The sequence below is a fragment of the Mauremys reevesii genome, linkage group 23 (genome assembly GCF_016161935.1).
Source record: "Mauremys reevesii isolate NIE-2019 linkage group 23, ASM1616193v1, whole genome shotgun sequence".
Taxonomy (NCBI): Eukaryota; Metazoa; Chordata; order Testudines; family Geoemydidae; genus Mauremys; species Mauremys reevesii.
In genome coordinates, this window is record NC_052645.1 from 10,460,422 (window position 1) to 10,483,980 (window position 23,559).

Here is a 23,559-nt window from a genome sequence, read left to right on the forward strand (position 1 = left end):
TATGTCTACACTGCAATGGAAGTCCATGCTAATTCCCCATGCTTCTACACTGCAATTGTGCTAACCCAGGGCTTGGACCCGAGGTCCCAGGACGCTGCAGGGCTGTAGCATCAAAACCCAATTCAACCCATGTCTGAACCCTATTGTTTTGCAATGTAGCCACAGCCCAGCTTGACTCGGGTCCTGGGTGTCATTGAGAAGTATCCCACAATTCCATGGGATGACTTCCTTAGTCCTCTTTATCCTAACAATCCACTCTATTGAAAACAGAAGCCCCACACCCTCCCTTGACAAAAGGCTCCCCACTCTCAGCAGGCACCGTCTCTGGCAGAAGCTCCTAGCCCCACCCCTCCATTGCAGAGCAGAAGTCCCGAGCTCCCACCCCTAGTCTGGTGGGCGGAGAATGGGGGTGGGAGACTAGCCACACTTTAACTGTAAAAGAGCCACAGGCGGCTCACAGGCCACGGCTTGGCCACTCCTGACATATTCTAAGAGGCCATTCAAGGTAAAGTAGTCCATTCACACCTCTCCAGTCATAGGCCAAAAAAAGGGGGAGAGGTTAATGGGTTACAGATTGTTGTAATCAGCTCATTCTGCCCAAGAATTAATTCTGGCCTCTCTCAGTTCTGCTCCTTCATAATGTCCTTCCCCGACCCAGCTCCCCATCAATTCTCCACCCACAAAGTTCTGCATCCCCAGCCTCATCTCTGCTCCTCCTGCAGCTCTAGGCTTCTGCACCCCCCTCTCCCTAGGGTGAAAAATCAAGATGGGGGGGGGGTAATAGGAGCTTATATAAGAAAAAGACCCAAAAATCAGGACTGTCCCCGTAAAATCGGGACATCTGGTCACTCTACCTCTCCCAGGCCTGGTTATGCTGGAATGGAGAGGGAAGGAGCAGACGATCTGTCCAGTCGCTGATCGGAGGGGAGGAAGGGACTGCCTTGAGCTGCTGGGCTCATGCTCCCTCATTTGCTGATGGTGCAACCCCCTTTGGGGTTGCAACCCACAGTTTGAAAACCATTGCTGTAGCGGCTCTGAAGCATCTGGCCACTGTGGGAAGACAGGCTACTGTGCTAGATGGACCATTGTCCTGACCCAGTATGACTGTTCTTATGTTCTGTACATCTGCTCTAACCTTTTATAGTCTGAAGGCCCATGAGATCATGTGATGGGGTGTGTACCCCACACAGGCAATGAAAAGGGTTAACGTAGGCCCGAGAGGCCAATCATGCTGCACCTGGAGGGTGGGCCAAGCTTACTAAAGATGAAACCCAGCTGGGGAAGAAGCTGGGTGGTGGCTGTAAAGGAGGGAATCATCGATTTGAAGGAGGTTATGGGGAGCTGCTCTGGGACTGGAGAGACCAGAAGGGTTAAGGAGGAAGCCCAGGGGGATCAATGGTCCTGGGATCTTCTCCTGAGTAGAAGAGTCTGACAGGAGCGACATGGCGCAGCCACTGGGGGTGGAGCAGGCTCTGATGGTGAGGGCATGATCTGGATTCCAGGGGAGAGAGCCCTGGGAGACGTCCAGTGGAAGAACAGAGCAAGGGGAACTCGGGAGGGATGAAAGGTCAAGCACGAGGAGGGTAGAAGTTGAGTTACATTTATACTATTGGTTTGAGATTTACTGGGGGGGATCTCAGAGGGGAGCCCTGCGAGTCCCAGCCCTGAGAGAAGTATGAATTTAGACTGTGGGAGAGGCTACAGTAGAAGGCAACCAGCAGTAGGAAGACATCCTGGGAGGCCACAGCCAGGAGTCTGATGGAGTAGACCATGGCTGCTGGTTACAGGCTCCCTGGACTGGAACCCAGCAAAATGGGCAGGCCTGAGTTCCCCTACCAACCACTGGGGAAAGTGGCGTGGGTCCTCGGAGAACAGGATAAGGGATCAGGGTCAAAGACCTTTTGTAAGGACATTGGACTGTCAGACTCCATTACCCCAGAAAGGGTGGACTAAATATGACCTGGCCAGCAGGCTGAACCACGCGATGAGGTGGACCACCACGGGACCAGAGTGACTAGTAACAGTCGGTTCTAGGGGAGGAAAGTTTGCGATGCAACACCCAGGCATGAGGAGCTGCTCTAGCGGTGAATTGACTTTTCTACACATCAACTCTGCAAACTCTTAACACATTTAAATGTAGGCACATAAAATTATTGGGACTGCTTGTATGATCAGATACAGTCATGCCTGAAGGGTCTAAATCAAGGCCCAGATTCGTTAAAGCATTTAAGCACATACTCAAAGTTAGGCACCTGCAAAAGTGTTTGTGGGATTGGAGTCTAAGCGGGAACCCAGTGATTCATTAATATTTGTGAAACCATTTCTCATTTATCTGGGTTTTTTTTAAGCTATTGTAACCATTTTTTAAAAGTATGGTAATATCTAGAAAAAAATTAGCCTTAAAAATAGCATCTTGGTGCTAATTCCTGCTCCTTCCTCATCCATGTGTCTCCGGAGCTACCACTACTTAGTTTACGGATATAAATAGATCTTTCCTTTGTTTTTGTTCTAAGCTAGAATAGTTTTGCAGTACTGACAGTCATAAAAAGATCAGTCATCTAGTCTGCTTCATTCATCATGAACAAAACAGCCAATTAAGTTCTGATTCCAGATTCTTTAACATGGGGATGGCATCTTTAAGCATAGAGACTTCAGCTGGGGTGTCAGATCCTAGGTTTGGGATTTTGGTGTTCCTGGGTGACATTCAGGAGAAACCTTTAGTCCTATAAATCAGGCAGAGTTGAGGTATTATTTATTGACAAAGTAACTATGGGATGCTGTGCGGAAACTTTAAAAGTTTAGTTTTCAAGCCATAACCCCAATTCTGTACTTTCTGGACCAAATGCTCTGCTGCACCAAGTTTACACTCAGCACAGCTGGGAAAAGTAGTGGGTAAAGGAGGCTAAGCCACATTCCACTACCCTGATTATGGGATAGAAAAAGTCCCCTGTATGATTTAGAGCAGCCTGTAGGCTGCTCTAAATCACAAAAGCTGCACTGGTCCCACAAGGACTGTTGCACCAGTACAGAATCTGGGACTCCACCCTTCCTTCACCCCCAAACTCCAGCATGCCCTCTACGTGGAGGGGTGGGGAGCAGGTCACACAGGGTCAGCTACACTAGTTCTATACCACTCAAATGTTCCTTTCTATATGGGGAATCCTCAGCTGGTCTGCCGGTTTTGCACTGCCTCAGTCAGGGTCAAGAATTTGACCCCAGGTGTATAAAGCGGTGTTGTCCACCTACCCGCTGGTGAGATTAATTTGTTACTATTGATAGGCTGCATTGACAAATGATATAACTCTTCAGCCTTATCACACTGTCAGGATGAGGGGGTGAATTTCTTCTCATGCCACAAGTAGTGTCCACGTGTAGCTTTGCATTGGAATGGAGCAATCAGTAAGTACCTTTGGATTTGCATCATCCTTTGACTGAGGATGCCCCAAGGACAGCCCAATGGGAGTGTGGTCTCCTGGTTATATCCCAGGATCTACCTCAGACTTGCAGTGTCACCTGGATCAAGGGACTCTGAGCCAAATTTTCAAAGATGGCCTCTAACGAAGTGTGCCTCAGTTCAGACACTTGGCATGAACTCCTGGCCCCGTTGAAGTCAATGGGGGGTTGGCCACTGGCTTCAATGGGGCTAGGATGTCACCCTTTGAATACTTTTGAAACTGCCACCTCATGAAAACCCTACCTTAGCTGGCACCAAATTCAGAGGTGATGCATCAGGTGAAGTGTTAGGATCCTTTCATTAACTTTGAGAGTAGGGGAGGTGTCTGACTCCCTTAGGCCCATTTATACCCACAATGCCAATGTGTGAAGTTGACATAACTTATCCAGCAGGAGAAGGCGCCGCTCCTCAGGTAATAGAGCTTGTATTTCCTGCCACCCCGCCTCACAACAGAGTGCAGTGAGGATTAATATGTGCACAGCGCTTTGAGATTCCTGGTGGAAGGTTCCCAAGACACAGGCATGTATCAAGTTATGAGAAAATTCAGGGATGCAGATAGATCCTCCTATACTGGTTAAACTGGCTTTTACGCCACTTTGCACTGGGACGAAGGGGCCAAGATACCCCCAAGGCAGCTCAGAATCTGGCCCACAGTGTTTTATGTAGATATCTGACTGTGCTTACAGAACTGCAGGTCACACACCAACACTTGGCCAGAGACGGCACCCAGGTCTTCTGAATCTGATTCCATTTCTCATTTCACTAGAGCACAAGTTTCCCACATCCATGTGCTACGTGAGGGAAGCCCAGCAAACTTTTTCAGACCTCGAAACAAGTTGTTTTGTGTCAGATTTTGGCTGAAAATCCCAGAGAGTTATTTTAACTGAACCCATTCTCCCATCTCACCAGTGTGCACTGTTGTGGAAAACACGACGATGGGAAGAGAACCTGTATAAAGCAGATGTTGCGCCATCTCAGACACTTAATCACCTACTCTTGACTGGCTGATCTTAATTACCAGAGATTATTATTTCGCTTCAGTCGCCGCACATGTTTGAAAAGTTGGGATGTTGTGCCACGGAGACAGCCTTAATGCATCCCTTTGTTTTAAAAAACTGCCAGGATGTCTCAATTATTCATGGTACAAGCTTCTTCCATCAAAGATATTTAAGTGATGCCTAAGCACTTAACTTAAACAGGGGCTGTGATGGTGCGCCGTTTGATGAGAGAATATAGAGGAAACCACACTGGCTCCTGGTTTGTGTGAGCGAAAGTTACAAGTCTGAGGGAAACATTTACGGTAACCTTTCTAAGAAGGATGTGGTTTAGAAAGAATCCGCTACTGGCATTGCTTTATGGATAGACCCTGAAATTGGTGAGTGATAGGAGAAGATGGTAAGAGTCCTGAATTCCCCAAGGTTTTCCCCCAATTGTCCCATGCCAACCTATTTCACCTGGGAAGCACTTTGACTCTACAGAGTTGGCTGCTGTGCAAAACCAATAGATAGATAAATAGCAACACCCAGAGTGAGATACCACTTTAAACGAAACATGGAATCAGCATACAGATCAGGGCTGGAGGGGCGGAAGATATACCAAAAAAAATACCATACAAAAACCCCCACCCTATGAAATCAAGACACTAGACTGCACATACTTCTCCCCTGTGGAGAGGACGAGAGAACAAACACTACGTGCCAGATGCTAGTCGCACTGCTTAATGCAAACTACTGGAAGCTGCTCAGATACTTCAGTGCTGAGGATGGTGGAAGAACCTGAACAGAATAAAATACATGCCTCTCGCTAAGAGAAAAATACTTGTGAAATCTCCAGGGGAATATTCATGGTTGCCACCCTACTGGTTACCGATGGTTGACTGGTTTTGAAGAGTCTGCTGGGCTACTGGTCCATATGCAAAAACCAAGAGAGACTAGAAGAAAGCCAGGTGGCCAGTAGATGAAAATTCTAATGGAGTCTGCTGGAATTTCCCCTGAAGACTGTAGATTTAGTCCAGACCTTCTAGCCTAGCTACAATGTGTTATGGTTTTCTAGGTATCAGCAGTTCCGTTTTGAGCATCAGGGAGCATTTTATATTTCAGGGGAGTGACTGACTACAATTACCCTGCTGTGTCAGTCAAGTCAAAGTCCCCCCAGGCCACTGGCTCACCAGGCTGCCACGGTTGCGGCACGTTGCTTTCATAGCCAACGGCACACAAGGGAGTGATGTGGTCAGCCTCACATCCGGCCCCCTTTGACCGTCCTAACCCAATGGGGCAGGTACTCGTTTTGCAGCTAGGTGAACTGGAGGCGGCTTTTCAGTGTGAGATCAAACACGATTCAAACCCACTCTTCAGCTTTGCAGCCAAGCACCTTAGTGTGTCAGGGAGCAGAAACCGCACAAACCCAACCCCTCAGCTTTGGATGCCCACAGCCATTAGGGTTCTGGTCCCCGGTTTGAATTTTCATCACTAGGACCAGCCCTAGTGGCAATGCTCACAAACTGTGTTTAGTAAACTTGCCTCGTTGTGCAGCTTGGCCTAGGATTTTCAGAGGACACGGAGGGAGTCAGGCTTATAGGGCCAGATTTTCAGAGGTATTTTGGCATCTCAATATGCAGATAGGCCCCAGTGGGATTTTCAAAAGCACCTAAGCAGGTTAGGTGCCTAATTCCCAATGGGGAGTCGAGGCACTTTTGAATTCTAGGGGCCTATCTGCATCTTTAGATCCCATTGAATTGGGAGGTCAGGTTTTCAAAGGTAACTGGGTCCTAACTCCCTTAGACCCCCAATATAATAGGAGTTGGGTTCCTAATTCCCTTAGACTCCAGTGACAATCCAAGCCTTAGCTGACTGTCCAATGCTGCAGACAGGAGGGTTACTTCCTAGCCCGTTTAATGCAACCAGCTTCTTCCCTGAAGCATGAGGTTTCATTACCCTTTCTTATATACACGTTTTTAGTAGTCATTATCCAGCCCTTTTGGAAAATCCAGCTGCAGTTATTGTTTTCCATGATTTTTATTAGTCCTCCTTGTATTGATAATAATGGCTACACATTGAGGCATTTTAGGAGAACCCATTAAGGCCAATCAAGTGAATAATTCACATTTTTTAAAAAAATTGTCTGAATGCAAATTTATACAATAGTCTATGAAAAAGGGATCTTTAGGGGACTATCAAGTAAATAACACTCATTTTCCAAGAAGGCTGCGACACTATCAGAAGAATAATACAGGTAGGTTTAAAAAAAATCTATTATTATTCATGCACACATCCGATTTTAACAGCTCTGAAGCGGGGCACTGCAAAGCTCTCCAACGTTTCTGTGGCTGGAGCTGATGACTAGAAGCCAGAATTCCCGGATTCTACACCTGATTGCTATTAACTTTGCTAGGTGGCTGTCGGCAGTTCACTTAACCTCTGTGTCATGCTTCCCCTATCTATCAAAAGGGGATAACGATATTCACCTCCAGTGCCTTTTGTGAGGGTCATTTAATTAATGTTGGTGAAGTGCTTTGTAATCCTCTGATGGAAGCTGTACAGAAGGGTGAAATATTATATACTGTACAGTTAGCTGTATTGTGGACACCCATAATCACTCACTGGAAGGATTTTTCTATCCTTTCCTTTTGCTACAATATCTTTACGCAGTGAAAGTAAAGGATGGAAAATCCAGACAAACTCATGGCTTAGCTGGCACCAATATTTCACATTGGTTTTCCCGGCTTTCTTTTTAAGCTTGAATTTTCAGACTGTACCTTTTGAGTATCTTAGATTTGGTGGGATTTCGCTGGACCTTGGTTTTGTTCGGCAGCTACCATATAAAAAATCTGTTTGGAAAGCAGAGACTGTTCCGCTGCTGGCTTCTAAAAGGAGTCCATGCACCTCCCAGCTAGCATCTTGCAACTCTGTGCATGTGGCTTGCTTGGAAGGAAGAGGAGCAGAAGATACAACAGGGACCTTGCCTCAGTAGTGCTCAGATACTGTGGTGTAGGAAGCAGCTGGAAACCAGAAGATAGGTATCCAGTGGTTGTGCAGCAATACAGGGGAAAACCTATGAAGTGAGAAACTTTTCACATTATTGCCAACCCCAACCATTCAAAATTCATGAGTCAGGCCCCAAAATCAGGAGATTTTTTAAAATAATACATATTGGGTTCATTTTATGGGCCTTCTGGTTTGAGCCTTTAGAAGTCACATTTTCAAGCTCCTCTCTGCAATCATAGATTTCATAGATTCTAGGGCTGAAAGGGACCTCGAGAGGACATCGAGTCCAGTCCCCTGCCTTCATGGCAGGACATAATACTGTCTAGACCATCCATGATAGACATTTATCTAACCTACTCTTAAATATCTCCAGAGATGGAGATTCCACAACCTCCCTAGGCAATTTATTCCAGTATTTAACCACCCTGACAGTTAGGAACCTTTTCCTAATGTCCAACCTAAACCTCCCTTGCTGCAGTTTAAGCCCATTGCTTCTTGTTCTATCCTTAGAGGCTAAGGTGAACAAGTTTTCTCCCTCCTCCTTATGACACCCTTTTAGATACCTGAAAACTGCTATCATGTCCCCTCTCAGTCTTCTCTTTTCCAAGCTAAACAAACCCAATTCTTCCAGCCTTCCTTCGTAGGTCATGTTCTCTAGACCTTTAATCATTCTTGTTGCTCTTCTCTGGACCCTCTCCAATTTCTCCACATCTTTCTTGAAATGCGGTGCCCAGTACTGGACACAATATTCCAGTTGAGGCCTAACCAGCACAGAGTAGAGAGGAAGAATGACTTCTCGTGTCTTGCTCACAACACACCTGTTAATGCATCCCAGAATCACGTTTGCTTTTTTTGCAACAACATCACACTGTTGACTCATATTTAGCTTGTGGTCCACTATAACCTCTAGATCCCTTTCTGCCGTACTCCTTCCTAGACAGTCTCTTCCCATTGTGTATGGGTGAAACTGATTGTTCCTGCCTAAGTGGAGCACTTTGCATTTGTCTTTATTAAACTTCATCCTGTTTACCTCAGACCATTTCTCCAATTTGTCCAGATCATTTTGAATTATGATCCTATCCTCCAATGCAGTTGCAATCCCTCCCAGTTTGGTATCATCTGCAAACTTAATAAGCGTACTTTCTATGCCAATATCTAAGTCATTGATGAAGATATTGAACAGAGCTGGTCCCAAAACAGACCCCTGCAGAACCCCACTTGTTATACCTTTCCAGCAGGATTGGGAACCATTAATAACTACTCTCTGAGTACAGTTATCCAGCCAGTTATGCACCCACCTTATAGTAGCCCCATCTAAGTTGTATTTGTCTAGTTTATTGATAAGAATATCATGTGAGACCGTATCAAATGCCTTCCTAAAGTCTAGGTATACCACATCCACCACTTCTCCCTTATCCACAAGATTCGTTATCCTATCAAAGAAAGCTAGCAGATTGGTTTGACATGATTTGTTCTTTACAAATCCATGCTGGCTATTCCTTATCACCTTACCACCTTCCAAGTGTTTGCAGATGATTTCCTTCATTACCTGCTCCATTATCTTCCCTGGCACAGAAGTTAAACTAACTGGTCTGTAGTTTCCTGGGTTTTTTTTATTTTCCTTTTTAGAGATGGGCTCTATATTTGCCCTTTTCCAGTCTTCTGGAATCTCTCTCGTCTCCCATGATTTTCGATAGATAATATCTAGAGACTCAGATACCTCCTCTATTTAGCTCCTTGAGTATCCTAGGATGCATTTCATCAGGCCCTGGTGACTTGCAGGCATCTAACTTTTCTAAGTGATTTTTAACTTGTTCTTTTTTTTTATTTTGTCTTCCCATTAGCATTCACTCTGTTAGGCATTCCTTCAGACTTCTCGGTGAAGACCGAAACAAAGAAGTCATTGAGCATCTCTGCCATTTCCAAGTTTCCTGTTACTGTTTCTCCCTCCTCACTGAGCAGTGGGCCTCCCCTGTCCTTGGTCTTCCTCTTGCTTCTAATGTATTGATAAAAAAAGTCTTCTTGTTTCCCTTGATTCCTAGCTAGTTTAAGCTCATTTTGTGCCTTTGCCTTTCTAATCTTGCCCCTGCATTCCTGTGTTGTTTGCCTATATTCATCCTTTGTAATTTGTCCTAGTTTCCATTTTTTATATGACTCCTTTTTATTGTTTAGCTCATGAAAGATCTCGTGATTAAGCCAAGCTGGTCTTTTGCCACATTTTCTATCTTTCCTACCCAGCGGAATAGCTTGCTTTTGGGCCCTTAATAGGGTCCCTTTGAAATACTGCCAACTCTCAGGAGGGCTAGAAGGTTACCTGATGTAGCCCTGAGGATTAATCTGCTGGTATATAGAAAATGTCTTTTTGATAAATTTAAGTATGTAATAGGCTTATAGATTTGCAATAGCTGAAATGCAAGATACCTACAGGTCAGACATCCTGTATGATGCTAAGGCAACCTTTGAGACCCTTACTCAGAAAAGTAATAATAAGACAAAATAACTATGCAGATGTCTGGAGACCTTTAACTGAACCAATAACAGTAAAGGGTGGAAAAAGGGATTTTTACCCACAAATCTAACAAGTACACCACAAATGCGTACATAACTGTCATTTATACGCACACACAGGTTAGCCTGTGAGGCAGGTGTACCCTAACATTTCCGTGGGGGAAAGATGAAATTTGGGCATAGGAGGAAGGATTTCCGAATAATGCTCTATAAAAGGTGAAACAAATCACCATTAGATAGGCGACACACCCATCTATCTGTTCCTGTCTACTCTCCATCGCCTCCACCCCATCTACGTATCGATGCCACCCATCTATGAAGGCTATTAACTATTAATAGGCCGTAGTATTATTTCTTTTCAAAACTGTAAGTAAAAAGGAATCTAATTTCCCTTCTGCTTCATCCCCTAAAGTATATGTAGGGTTAAAACCAAAAGGCATACAATAGCTTCCTCTATCAGAGGTGTGGAAAACACCCAAAGTGCTGCTGCACTACACAGAGTGAGCTTATAACCATGTATTATCATAAATATCTCTCTTAAAGAACTGTGATATTTTGTAACTTTGTAATCTTGAACTGTTTTAACATTTACTTATTGTTTCATTGATTTTAATAAAAAGGTCTTTTTGACTATATCTGTCTCAGTGTAAGCGCCTGTCATATACCCCGAAGTTCCTTTTATAAACTCTGTGAAGCCTGATTCAGGACGAACTTTATCTTCTGATCAAATATATTGGTGAGCCAAACCCATACTATTAATATCCAATAATTATTATTAACATTACTAATTAATTAAAAATTAATTAATCAAATAGAATTAAATTAAGTGGATACATTACACCAACCCTACTAACCCACCCCAAATCAGGCTACACTGAGGCCAGGGAATGGGAACCAGCTTGCAGATGTGAGGCATCCTGCCATCCGTGCATGGAGCTCAGAGTGCCGTGTGAGCAGGTGGCTGGGAGCTCACCTGTCTCTCCATATGCAGAGGCAGGAGGGGAAGCCCAAAGGAGCCAGTTAAGAGTCTTCTGACCCGCCCCCCCCCCCCCCCCACACACACACACATATCTCTTGCCTGGAACTGAGCTGGGAGAAGTTGGAGAACGAATCTTTTCCCATGCTGGGTAGGAAAGGGATTGGCCAGCAGGAGACAGATGCTGAGCGCTTCATTAGCTATAAACATTGCACAGAAATTGGCACCGAATCAAGACTTCATATATTTTTTTAAATGCGTTTTTTCTTCAGATGACCAGCTGGTTAGATGTGCACGCTGATTGCTCTACCAAATAGCATATGCACCTTTGATATGAAGCCGACAGTGTTCACAAGTGCTTTGCCTTCCTAACTGGGCTATTGCACGATGTCCAAACTTGTATCGAATACTGAACAACCCTCAATCTCTCAGAAAATGCTGTGTGCACCTGTCCTAAAAACACCCAAAGACAGTAGAACCTCAGAGTTACAAACCCCAGACTTACGAACCGATCAGTCAACCACACGCCTCCTTTGGATCCATAAGTATGCAATCAGGCAGCAGCAGAGACCAAAAAAAGCAAATGCAGTATAGTACCTTGTTAAACTAAAACAACTAAAAGAAAAAAATAAAGGGAAAGTTTAAAAAAAGATTGGACAATGTAAGGAAACTGTTTCTGAGCTTGTTTCGTTTAAGATGGTTGAAAGCAGACTTTTTCTTCTGCCCAGTAAAGTTTCAAAACCACATTAAGTCAATGTTCAGTTCTAAACATTTGAAAGAACCACCATAACGTTTTGTTCAGAGTTAACGGACATTTCAGAGTTACGAACAACCTCCATTGCTGAGGTGTTTGTAACTCTGAGGTGCCGTAAGCCATTTTGCAAAGAAGAATGGGAAAATAGTCGGTGCAGTTACATTACTGCCAAAACCAGAAGGAAGGGAGTTTGTTATTAACGACATTATAGCTAGGCCCTTACCAAATTCACAGTCCATTTTGGTCAATTTCATAGACATAGGATTTTTTTTTTATGTAAATTTCATGATTTCTGCTATTTAAATCTGAAATTTCACAATGTGGTAATTGTAGGGGTCCTGACCCAAAAAGGAGTTGGGGGGAGTGTTACAAGATTGTAGGGGGGTTGCAGTACTGCTCCCCTTACTTCTGTGCTGCTGCCTATAGAGCTGGGCCCTCAGTCAGCAGCCGCTGCTCTCTAGCTGCCCAGCTCTGAAGACAGCAGCAGCAGCGCAGGAGTAAGAGGAGCACGTTATGGAATTGCCATCCTGACTTCTGCGCTGCTGCTGGCAGGGCGCTGCCTTCAGAGCTGGGTGCCTGGCCAACAGTTGCTGCTCTCTGGCCATCCATCTCTGAAGGCAGCACAGAAGTCAGGGTGGCAATACCACAACCCTCCCCAAACAAACAAACAAACAAAAAAACCTTGTAACCCCCTGCAACTCCCTTTTGGGTCAGGGCCCCCAGTTTGAGAAACGCTGGTCTCCCCTGTGAAATCTGTATAGTATACAGTAAAAGCACACAAAACACCAGATTTCACGGTCTGTGACATGTTTTTCATGGACATGAATTTGGTAGGGCCCGAATTATAGTAGCACCTTAAGGTCTTCATCAAGACCAGGACTCCAGTGCACTTGGCAATGTGCAGCTACACAGTCCCTGCCCCAAACCTCACAATCTAAGTAGTCAAAATAGACAAACAGTGGAAGGGGAAACAGAGGCACAGACATGTGAGAGGAATCACCCAAGCTCATAAAGCTAATGAGCTGCAGAGCCAGGAACAGAATCCAGATCTCCTGGTCCAGTGTCCTATCCACTAGGCCGCACTGCCTCCTGAATAGCCTTGAAGTTCAATCAGACTCTGAATTCTGTGCTTCAGGCCCTCCTAGACTATTCACCAATCAGCTCTCCCTAGACCTGATCATTCATCGCGTCCCTGGGAATGTTGCCTGAGGAGAGACTGCAGGATACAGCTACTACAAACTTACATCAGTAGAACGACGTCACTGAGGGGTGTGAAAAATCCACACACACCCCCTGAGCGACACAGTAACCTCCGGGACAGCGTCTCCCATCGACATAGCCACTGCCTGCCACAGAAGTGGAAGAAGAAGCAGCTTTCCCGTGGGCGTAGTAGTGTCTTCACTGAAGCACTACAGTGGTGCATCTGCGTCGCTGTGTGTGTAGACATGCCCCGAGTACCAATTCGGTTTCTACTGAAGCAAGATGCATTCACCATTTCTTCCTGCTCTTATCTACTTCTTCTCACCAGCGTGTCCCTCCCCTCTCTCTCTTTTATTATTAAAGAATCATCTGAGCGATCGTTACTCTGCTCATCCCGGGCTGTCTCTTGTCCTGCTCTCTCCCTCATTACTCATTAACGAGCTTGGTGCGGCTGGTCCACGGATGGGACTTATCACCCGGATCCTTTTCCCCCTCACTTTTTAAGATGCACAGACTTGTGTGATAGACTCCAGCTCACCAAGGTTTGCGTAAACAGACACTATATTTCCTTGTCATTTATTAGCCTTTAAATGATCTTCCTATATCTGGCTGCCCTCCGTGTCACCGCGTGGTGGCCTTCCATCGCTCACTCTGAGCTGCTGGTACACTTTGCTCTTTGCCTTTAATTAGCTAAGTCAAATGTCAGTGTTGTTTATAATCTGCTGGAGGTTTAAGAGTGGAAAGACCCTGGCAGCAGGAAGCCGCGGTGTCTTGTGGGTAGAGCTGAAGGACAGGGAGCTAGAAGCAAACGGAGAGGTATTCAGAGAGAAACTAGCTGGTTTGGGGCTCGGACAAGGCTGGTTATAATTGGTATTGCAGCAGTGCCTAGCCAGCCCACCCAATATCTGGGAACCAAGAGACAGAACCTGCCCCAGAGAACTTAGAATCTAGAGGACAATGGATGGGAAGGGAATCAGTTTGCCCAAGCTCTCATGCAATAGGTCAGTGACAGAGCCCGGAAGAGAAGCAACAATTCCTGAAGCACAGGTCAGTGCCCTGTCCACTAGATGATGCTGCCCCCCTTGAGAACTTCTTGGGGTAGATCTTTAGCGGAGACTCTTGCCCTCTGTCTTAGCACTCAAGCCTGCAAACACTTACCCATGTGCATAACTTTAAGCATGTGCTTAGTTCCATTGGGGGAAACCCTGGCCCCAGTTAAGTCAATGTGAAAACACTCAGTGATGTCAGTGGGGCTGGGATTTCACCCATCGATGTCAGTGGCACTGCTGATGTGTTTAAAAGCTAAGCATGTACGTGTTTGCCCTGAAGTCTGATCGGGATCTGGATGAACTTTCCTGGGTAAGCAAGGACAGTTACAATCAGGGCAGGGTGAGCAAGTAGTAATCAATGCAGCCTCATGCTCAGTTCTGAGTTTTACAAAATTTAACCCCTGATCCTGCAAGCTGGGTCCTGCACAGAGCCCCTTCAAGCTCCAGGGATTCCAGGGGTGGCACTCCTCTGACTCAGATTGCATGATCAGGGCCTTAACCAGATAAAATAAAATTAAAAAAAATCAAAATTACACTGTAGAAAAGAAGTAAATCCAGTTGATTTTATGACAAACAGCAGGATTGAATCTGTGAATTTAGCAGTCGAGACCAAAAATGTTTCAAGAAGTGTTAATGATAATCTAAATAATTAATGTAAATAACCACTAATTGGGAAAATTCTTCCTCTTCCCGGCATTAACTATATGACATTGGCATCACTGAATTCCAATCAAACTCCCATGAATAGCAGTATGATATTTGAGTCAAAGTTAGCTTTCAGGTTAACAACCTATCTGATTTCTTTACAGTAGTTATTTAAATACTAATTTGATCTAAAAATCATCTGCCGTCTTCTTATTGTGCAGACAAATTCTATAGTATCTGAGCAGCTGATCTTTCAGTATTAGAAAGGCAGATACATGCATGAATGGCATGGATATGTTCAAGCATACGCACACACAGAAAATATACAAGTATCAAACCATCCGCCCCAACGTCAACGTGCCTTTGTTGAATAAATTCAGTTCTTTTAACAGATCGACGGCCGCGGCTCCCCCGTCGACTCCACTTCTGCCTCTCGCCCTGGTGGAGTTCCGGAGTCGATGGGGAGCGCATTCGGGGATCAATTTATCATGTCTAGATGAGACACGATAAATCAATCCCCAATAGATCGATCGCTAGCCGCTGATCTGGCGTGTAGTGTGGACATACCCTGAGTTAGACTTTGATAATGTTAGAACATAAATGCCTTTCCCTATCAAAACACGATGGTGGAAAAACACCCCTGTGCAGATGGTCAGCACATGAACTATGCATAGCTTGTAATCTCCCTCTTAGCCCTTTTTGAACAATGGGATACAAGTGACAAATGGGCATTCTACTGCTCGCTGTCTGCACATGGGCAAATTTCATCCTAAATGCATAGATTATAGTCACATTTTTTACATTGGTCAAGCATAATTTCAGTGTTGGTGTAGCCATGTCGGTCCCAGGATGTTAGAGAGATGCACTAAGGGAGGTAGTGTCTTTTATTGGACCAGCTTCTGCTGGCGATAGAGAAGCTTTCGAGCTGCACAGAGCTCTTCTTCAAGACTGGAAATGGCAACCAGAGTGTCACAGTTAAAGAAGAGGTTGGACAGATTGTTACGCATAGGGGGTAACGTGTTGCGGAAAACAAACAAACATTTAAAATGAAGTGGGCCATTAACACTTCTGCAGACAGAGGACAAAGGAGAGTTAGTAGGTTACAAATTGTTGTGATGATCCATACAACCACTCTCTGTTGAGACCATGATTTTTATGTCTGGCAGAGTGAATTTACATTCCCGAGGATGTCGTGCAGGTTTCCTTCGAGGATGAGGACTGAGAGGTCAGATATGGAGTGATCACTTTGTGAAAAGCATTCATCCACAGCTGAGACGGTGTTTTTGTCTTTTATCATTTGAGAGTGAAATTATTGTCCCGTGTCATCTACAGAGTTGTTGCAGCATTGGATGAGGTTCATCACATGTTGTGATAGGCATGTGTAGGTCCCCTGGGCCTGGAAAGGTGTGTTGTGGGGAGTATTAATCACTGTAGCAGTGTAGATATGTCTGCAGGTTTTGCATCTGTTGTTTTGGCAGGGTCTGGTGCCCATAATTTCAGCAATTTAAGGTATTCCATTAGTGGTTCAAACTAATATCAGTCTCATGTAACATTTAAGAAATAATATGCTTCAAATTGCTTTATATAAATGCATTTGTCTTTACAAGTCTTATATGTATTAATCAATGGAATGCTGCTATTTTTACAACACAGAGTTAATGCTGAGTGCATCCCGTCCCATTTCACCATCTGCCTGGATAGAAGCAGAGCTTCATTTCACTATCTGAGTAACGGTCAGCAAAGCTATATTGTGATTTCACAAAAAGCACTACAGGATGTTGGGGTTTGGTACAGTCAGCATTACAAATGAATAAACATCTGCACAGGAATACAGTTACCACATAATGTCCTGACATTGTGCTATATATTAGGAGGTGGACTTCTGTCTCACGTGAACTTGGGTTATTTAAAACTAGGCTGGACAAAACATTGGAAGGAGAAAATCCTTCTCTGGCAGAGGACAGCTGGTCTAACAGGTTTTCGGTCTCTAATCTTTGCCATCCTGCCATACCATTTGTCGTAGCAGGCAGCGAGTATCACAATGTGCGTACGTTAGTGCACCTCCAAACTGAGTTACAGCAATGAGTTATTTATGTAAGCCAAATGCATCAGAACAAGGAAACTCACTAGACTGTAAAAATACATGGTGTTGAGTCAGTGAATGCAATAGCAGAAATGAGGCAGGCATATTCTGCTAGACACTTATGGATGTCCCATAGTAAAGCCATTGTTTTCTTGTTCTCCAGTTGTCCCATTTTTAGGCCCTGCTTAGTCAGCCAAACACTTCAGCACATGCTCAACTTTAAGCATGATCTTAGGGGGAGATTTTCAAAGGCATGAATGGAAGTTACGCAGCACCTAACTCCCATCGACTGTCAATGGCTTGTGAAAATCTCCCTTGTAAGTCTGCATGGGACTTAACCCTATGCTTGACATTAAATACATAGTCAGGTGCATTGCTGAACCAGGCACTAGTTTCTATTGAAGTTTCCCTGAGCGTCACTTACCAATCAAATCAACTTTCCAGTCTTCTCTGTCCTGCCATGGGTGATTCCAGGAGGCTGGAAGATTTATGACTCAAAGCAAGTTACCATGACGTCAGCCTTTTGTGCGCTAAATCTTTGACTATCTAAATGCTGGTGGGTTTTTTTTTTTCAAAACATTGTGTTTATTAAGATAACTAACATAAGCCAGCAGGATGAAATGTTTAAAACGTATCTCCTCCCCCCAGCCTCCAGTCTTATCAATACTGCCTGATAAATAGGATTACCTTTATCATCAACTTTTCATGCACCGCAATGAACTCGGCGAAGATTAACACACGATGAAAACACTTTATTACCCTCATCCTCAGACTTCTGAACATTCACACTCAAGGACAATTTTCCACACTTTATCTGGACTGAGGCTGCATTGATTTAACTTGCATTAACCTTTTAAGACCTATCAGATTAGACTGGATACATTTCACTTGATAAGAATTTAACTCAAGTTCGCTCTTTGTGGATCTCCCAAGCAGCCAAGTTCTGTAGTGTCATATTAATCATGATCAGCCACTCTGCTTTGGAACTTCCACGGGGAGAGTGGTTTTTAATCACAATTTTAGTTCCAAAATGACTGGCCAATCTTCTTTATGGCTGCTTTGCTCATGTTTTAATCAATTGCACTCAGGGAACATTTAGCTTTTTTAACAAAAAGGCTTTGCACAACATTGTTTCTAGGGCAGGTAGGGGGATTGAAGTACATAAGTCACCACAGACCTTTCACCCATCATGGTCCAGTATGGCCTCATTTTCTCTTGTCTCCCATTTTTTGGGATCCATCATATCTTGGCTTGGGAGCACAGAAAAGAGTATCCTGTAATACCGGAGATGCCCTGGGTGGGGTTGTGATCGCCTTAGGCGCCTTAGGTTGGGAAGTAGATCTGTGTCTTAGCACCAGAGGAAAAGGAACAACACCGGGAACAGCTGGTGGAGTCACTATGATAGGTCCCGAGAAGGGCCTTATTAGGAGAGGAAAAGTGTAGGAAGGATGTACCTTGAGGTCATCGCAGAAATATGTTGCCAAGTAACTAAAGGCTACTTAATTTTTTTATTTTTTTTTTGGTGTGTGTGCATTTTGGTGAACCTGAAAACAAGGGACTAGTGGTACCAGCCATACTGAGGAATAGTGCAGACAATGAGAGTGCAAGATCCCTCTCTCTCTCTCTCACACACACACACACACACACACACACACACACACACACACACACACACACCTATACTAGCCCAACCTCAGTCTTTTCATGAAATATGTTGCCATGACCTATGGACTTGCACTTGAGCAAGAACTGTACAGTAATGAAAATAGCCGCAAACTAAAGACTTCCTAAATAAATAGGCTTCCACCGAGCTTGAGTCCCAGCTTTATCTCCCTTGTGTACCAGGGGCTGCATGCTGCTTGGCTCTCTATGCAGCATATAGAGACATCTAGCGGCTGAATAAGATACTGCAAGGAAAAAAATTATTACACCAATCCAAGCAAAAAGCAACAAAGAGTCCTGTGGCATCTTATAGACTAACAGACGTATCAGAGCATAAGCTTTTGTGGGTGAATACCCACTTCGTCAGACACATGTGGTGGAAATTTCCAGGGGCAGGTATAAATATGCAGGCAAGAATGAGTCTAGAGATAACGAGGTTAGTTCAATCAAGGAGGATGAGGCCTCTTCTAGCGGTTGAGGTGTGAACACCAAAGGAGGAGTAACTGCTTTGGTAGCTGGCTAGTCATTCACAGTCTTTGTTTAATCCTGAGCTGATGGTGTCAAATTTGCAAATGAACTGAAGTTCAGCAGTTTCTCTTTGGAGTCTGGTCCTGAAGTTTTTTGCTGCAGGATGACTATCTTTAAATCTGCTATTGTGTGTCCAGGGAAGTTGAAGTGTTCTCCTACAGGTTTTTGTATATTGCCATTCCTAATGTCTGATTTGTGTCCATTTATCCTTTTACGTAGGGATTGTCCAGTTTGGCCGATGTACATAGCAGAGGGGCATTGCTGGCACATGATGGCGTATATTACATTGGTGGATGTGCAGGTGAATGAACCGGTGATGGTGTGGCTGATCTGGTTAGGTCCTGTAATGGTGTTGCTGGTGTAAATACGTGGGCAGAGTTGACATCGAGGTTTGTTGCATGGATTGGTTCCTGAGTTAGAGTTACTATGGTGCGGTGTGTGGTTGCTGGTGAGAATATGCTTCAGGTTGGTGGGTTGAACTAATCCGAGCATGACCTTAGATTTTGGTAGCAAGAATTTGACCTGAATTGATGCACTTAAAATGTGGTTTAGTTACCCCCAAGCAACCTCACTGGTCCCTCCCATTTCCTGCTCCCTGACTTAATAAACCCTTTTGGGAGATATCAGGATGCAGCCATAACATCAAACTTCAGGGAGGGCCTTTGTGTGACATCTCATGACATGTATATTACAAGGCTTCCTGGAAGGGAGCTCACATCACCTATAAGGGGAATTGCTTTTCATGCCCCTAGGAACTAATTATGTAATCTCGGCTGGAAATAGAGATTTGTCCTTTTCAGTATTTTGAGATTTGATTGATTGCCTGTTCGGTTCCTTTCTCACAGATTAGTGACGCCATAAACAGAGAGAAAATAGGAGAGGCAGCCCCATAAAAGCAACCAGATATTGAAGAGCTCAAAGTAGCACAGCACAGGAACATAACTATAAATCACAGATTACAGGTGGCATTAAAAACGTGGCGGCCTTCCCTTCATGGATAGTGTAATGAGAACAGTAAATGGGAGCTAGTTTAATCCCAGCTCAAGACAAGAAATAATGGGAGGAATGGGACATGCCTAAATCTTTACCGAAAACTTATTTATCTTTTCTCCTTGAGTACCCTTAACACATTTTCTTAGGCCTCTCCCTTTTCATTTAATGCTGGCATCATGGTAGGTTCCACTTCTTTTTTGCTTCCGACTCTTTATAGTTATGGCCACTTTGCATCACTCATGTGATGCAACGGGGCTGTAATCTGGTCGCTAATGCCCAGCGGAGAATTCTCCTGTGGAAGGGGAGTGAAAGTGTAACCCACTGTATGTGCGGCTCAGCACAGAGGACATGAGTGGTTACAGGGAGAGGCTAGGAAGGCTTGGCTGTGTAGCTCAAGCTGGTGCACTCATCTGTTTAGCTCTAAAGGTTTCTGGTTCACGATCCCAGCTGCCAAGTATACTGGGTCTGTGGGGCCCACTCAGCATGTTGGGTGAGGGAAGGCTCCTCTCACCCATCCTCCACAAACATAGGGTCTATTAAAGACTAACAGAGGCAGCTTCCACATGATTCTGGTCGCTGAGGCCCCCAGAACTTTTAATAAGCAGGTCACTGCTGGAGGGAATGTCGCACTGTGGGATTGTTGCTGAAGGGTTTCTTAGCAGAAACGACAATAGCGGTGAAGCTAGGGCAACGTGGACTTTGGCATGGGCTCGCCGTTCGACTCAGTACCCAGGGGCCTGGGGAGGCTTGTACTGCCTGCACCGAAGCCTGTGCGGCCACACTTTCACTGCCTGGGTATGCTGATGTGCAGCAATCAGACACCGCCAGTTGCAGTGTAGCCATATTGTAAGTACAATATTATTATGAGCCAGATCATCAGCTGGGCTAAATCAAAGTCCATTGACTTCACTAGGGCAGGGCCGGTCAACACCAGCTGCCAGCCAGCTATGCACTGCACAACGCACTGCACAACCAGTGTTATATCCTTGGGGGCAGCCGGTTTAGGAAGAAATCACTTGAGGCCAGAGAGCAGACAGCTAACAAAACTACCATTTTATTTACAGACACAGAGCTCACTCAACCAGTCGAAGCTGGCCGGGCTATCCCCTAATAATCTAACTCAGTTGCCATAGGAACAAAAACCATGACAACCAAATACACAACAACCAGGAAGAGAACAAGGAAGCCAGACCCAGCTGCAACTGCGGCAGAAGTTAGCAAGACACTAATAAGCCAAACTGGAATTTCTCATGTCACCAACTGGCTAGCAATCTATCCTTGCAATTGCCATAGGATATTTAGGTCCCAATTCAAAACCCACCAAAATAGATGGACTCTGAATCGGGCCTGTATGAAGAAGAGGCCTGATTCAGTTTTCTGTCTCATCCAAAACATGACACTGACACCAACCTGTTACCCCTGAACACTGCATGATGGCCCTGATCCAGCAAAGTACTTAAGCACAAGCCTAACTCTGAGCATGTGAGTAACTCACCAAAGTGAATGGGACCACTTAAGGTTAGACACGATCTTAATAAATCAGAGCCTGAAGCACTGTCTGTATTGATGAAACTCCAGCTGGTGACGCAACAGAACCACCTATTACAATATTTACATGCCTCCCTGGGATGGGGTGTCTACTCACATTGACCTGGAAAGGGTTAATGCAGAGTGCGAAGGGGGCACCACAGCCGAGGGGAATCAGGTGGCCCTGCCATCTCCTGACAGCTGAGGAGGAATGAGCTGGGCTGGGGCTATAAAGACAGGGCGTTGGAAGCGGGGCTGGAAAAGTTTGCAATTGCTCACTGGGAGAAGGCAGGGGTGTTTGGGCCGGCAAAGCCAGGGAAGGGGGCCGGGGCTCAGGGCATGGCAGTAAGATTTAGAAGGGAACAGACCTTAACTGCTGGCTAGAGGGTCCCTGAGCTGGAACCCAGCATACAGGGCAGGCTGGGTTCCCCTGCCCACCACAGAGGGAGTAGCAGTACAAGGCAGTGAATGGGAAGACTGCCTAGGATTGTTGAAGGAGACTCTGATACCCTGGAAAAGGAAAATGCGGGTAGTGACCTGGCCAGAGGGCTGAGTCATGAAAAAGCAGCAGCAGCTTGTGGAGCTAGAGAGGGGCCGCAGAGCCAGTGAACAAGGCGGAGAGATGGCATGCAACTGTGGGAAGGGGCGTTGGCCTCACAAGCTATTCCCCGGAGTAACCAGGAGGAGGCGCAATCATAGCGATGAACAGAGCCCCCCATTACACTCCCACGGAAGTAGAGAGCCAGGCAGCCTAATGCAACCACAGCACAAAGTCACCACCACTCATCACAGGGCCATTGGGCTAGTGACCACCACGAAGAAGCAGGCACTGGCATGAAGTGGCACAGACCTTGCACGTCTAGAATATCTCAGAGCAGCTGAATTTCTATGTAGTTTTACCCCATCCTTCATGTCATTTTACACTGAGGAGCTCATTGCACAAAACGAGCGGTCAAAGTACTCATCATCACAGTGCATGGTGAAGTAGAAAACAGGCCTATATAGATAGATAGAGACAGCTTTGGACATCATGGGGAACTGAGATCATCACCGGGTGTGATACATTTGCAAGGTAGCTTATAAGGCAACACAGTTCCGAGTTATTTCTTGGAGCTGATGGGAGCACATTGTAAGTCTATTCCACAATACCCATCATGTTAATTAGCGCTGGTGGCAGTATATCGAATGGCCTCATCAGAATTGCTTGTGAAGCCCATTGTCCTTCTGGGGTAGTTATCTAGAAACTTAAACAGCGACGATAGCATCTATTCTCCAAGCACCTGGCCACACGTGAGTAAATCTAGCAGCACTAAATGCCTGAGGTTCTGTAAGCTGCCGGCGGAGAGATTCTGCTGGGAACAGTCAAATTGGAACCGTGATCCCTGGGATAGTGTCACTTAGGGCCTGAGCCAAAGCCCACTGGAGTCAATGGAATAAATCCCACTGCCTTTAGTGGGCTTTTGGATCGGGTTTCTCTAGCACAACCCTTAGCACAGCGTTATCTCCATGGGCTTCCTGTTATATCGCCCGCTGACTAGTGGAGGTGAACTATAGCAATGTTCAGCACACGCAAGGCATTTTTCATCCCTGGCTCCCAACAAGCTTTCCAAATGAAGGGGAGTGGTGTCCTTATCCCAGTTTGAGACTGTGGCCGCGATCTGTTGCCTGCCCTTCTTGTCATTGTCCACATCAGGGCATGGTGGGTGTCCCAGGCTGGAGTACATGTAAACTCCCACCATTCTGCTTTGCACTGGCTTCAGTGCGAAAACAAAGCGCTGGGCAACAGAAAATCAAGCCCCAGGATTCTGCCCAAGATCCTACAGTCCAGTCCTGTGCTCTGTCCACTCTCTTCTGTATGGAAACAGTAACATTTACCAGTTAATAGAAAGGCCTGAAACCTGTAGCCCCTGTGAGTGTCTGGGTAGGTGTACACTTAAAACGCTGCACTGGCTGTAGCACTTAGGCGAAGACGTTCCTACGCCAACAGGAGATTTTGTCCCATCAGCGTAGTTAATCCACCTCCCTGAGAGGCAATGCTATGTTGACCAGAGAAGCTCTCCTGCTGATATACCACCATCCACACAGGGGGTTAGGTTGGTGTAACTACATTGCTCAGGGGGGTGTATTTTTCACACCAAGGGACGTAGTTATACCAATTTAGGTCTGTAGTGTAGACCTGGCCTCTGGAATGAGCAAG

General features: G+C 45.3%; 1 long non-coding RNA gene across 1 annotated transcript in view; it reads left to right on the forward strand.

Moving 5' to 3' along the window:
- Window positions 1-13,880: 13,880 nt before the first annotated feature.
- LOC120389341 overlaps window positions 13,881-23,559 on the forward strand; it is a 49,268-nt gene continuing 39,589 nt past the window's right edge. The window contains exon 1 of the long non-coding RNA XR_005590879.1: window positions 13,881-13,922. This is a non-coding gene — a long non-coding RNA (uncharacterized LOC120389341). The remainder of the gene's footprint in view (window positions 13,923-23,559) is intronic.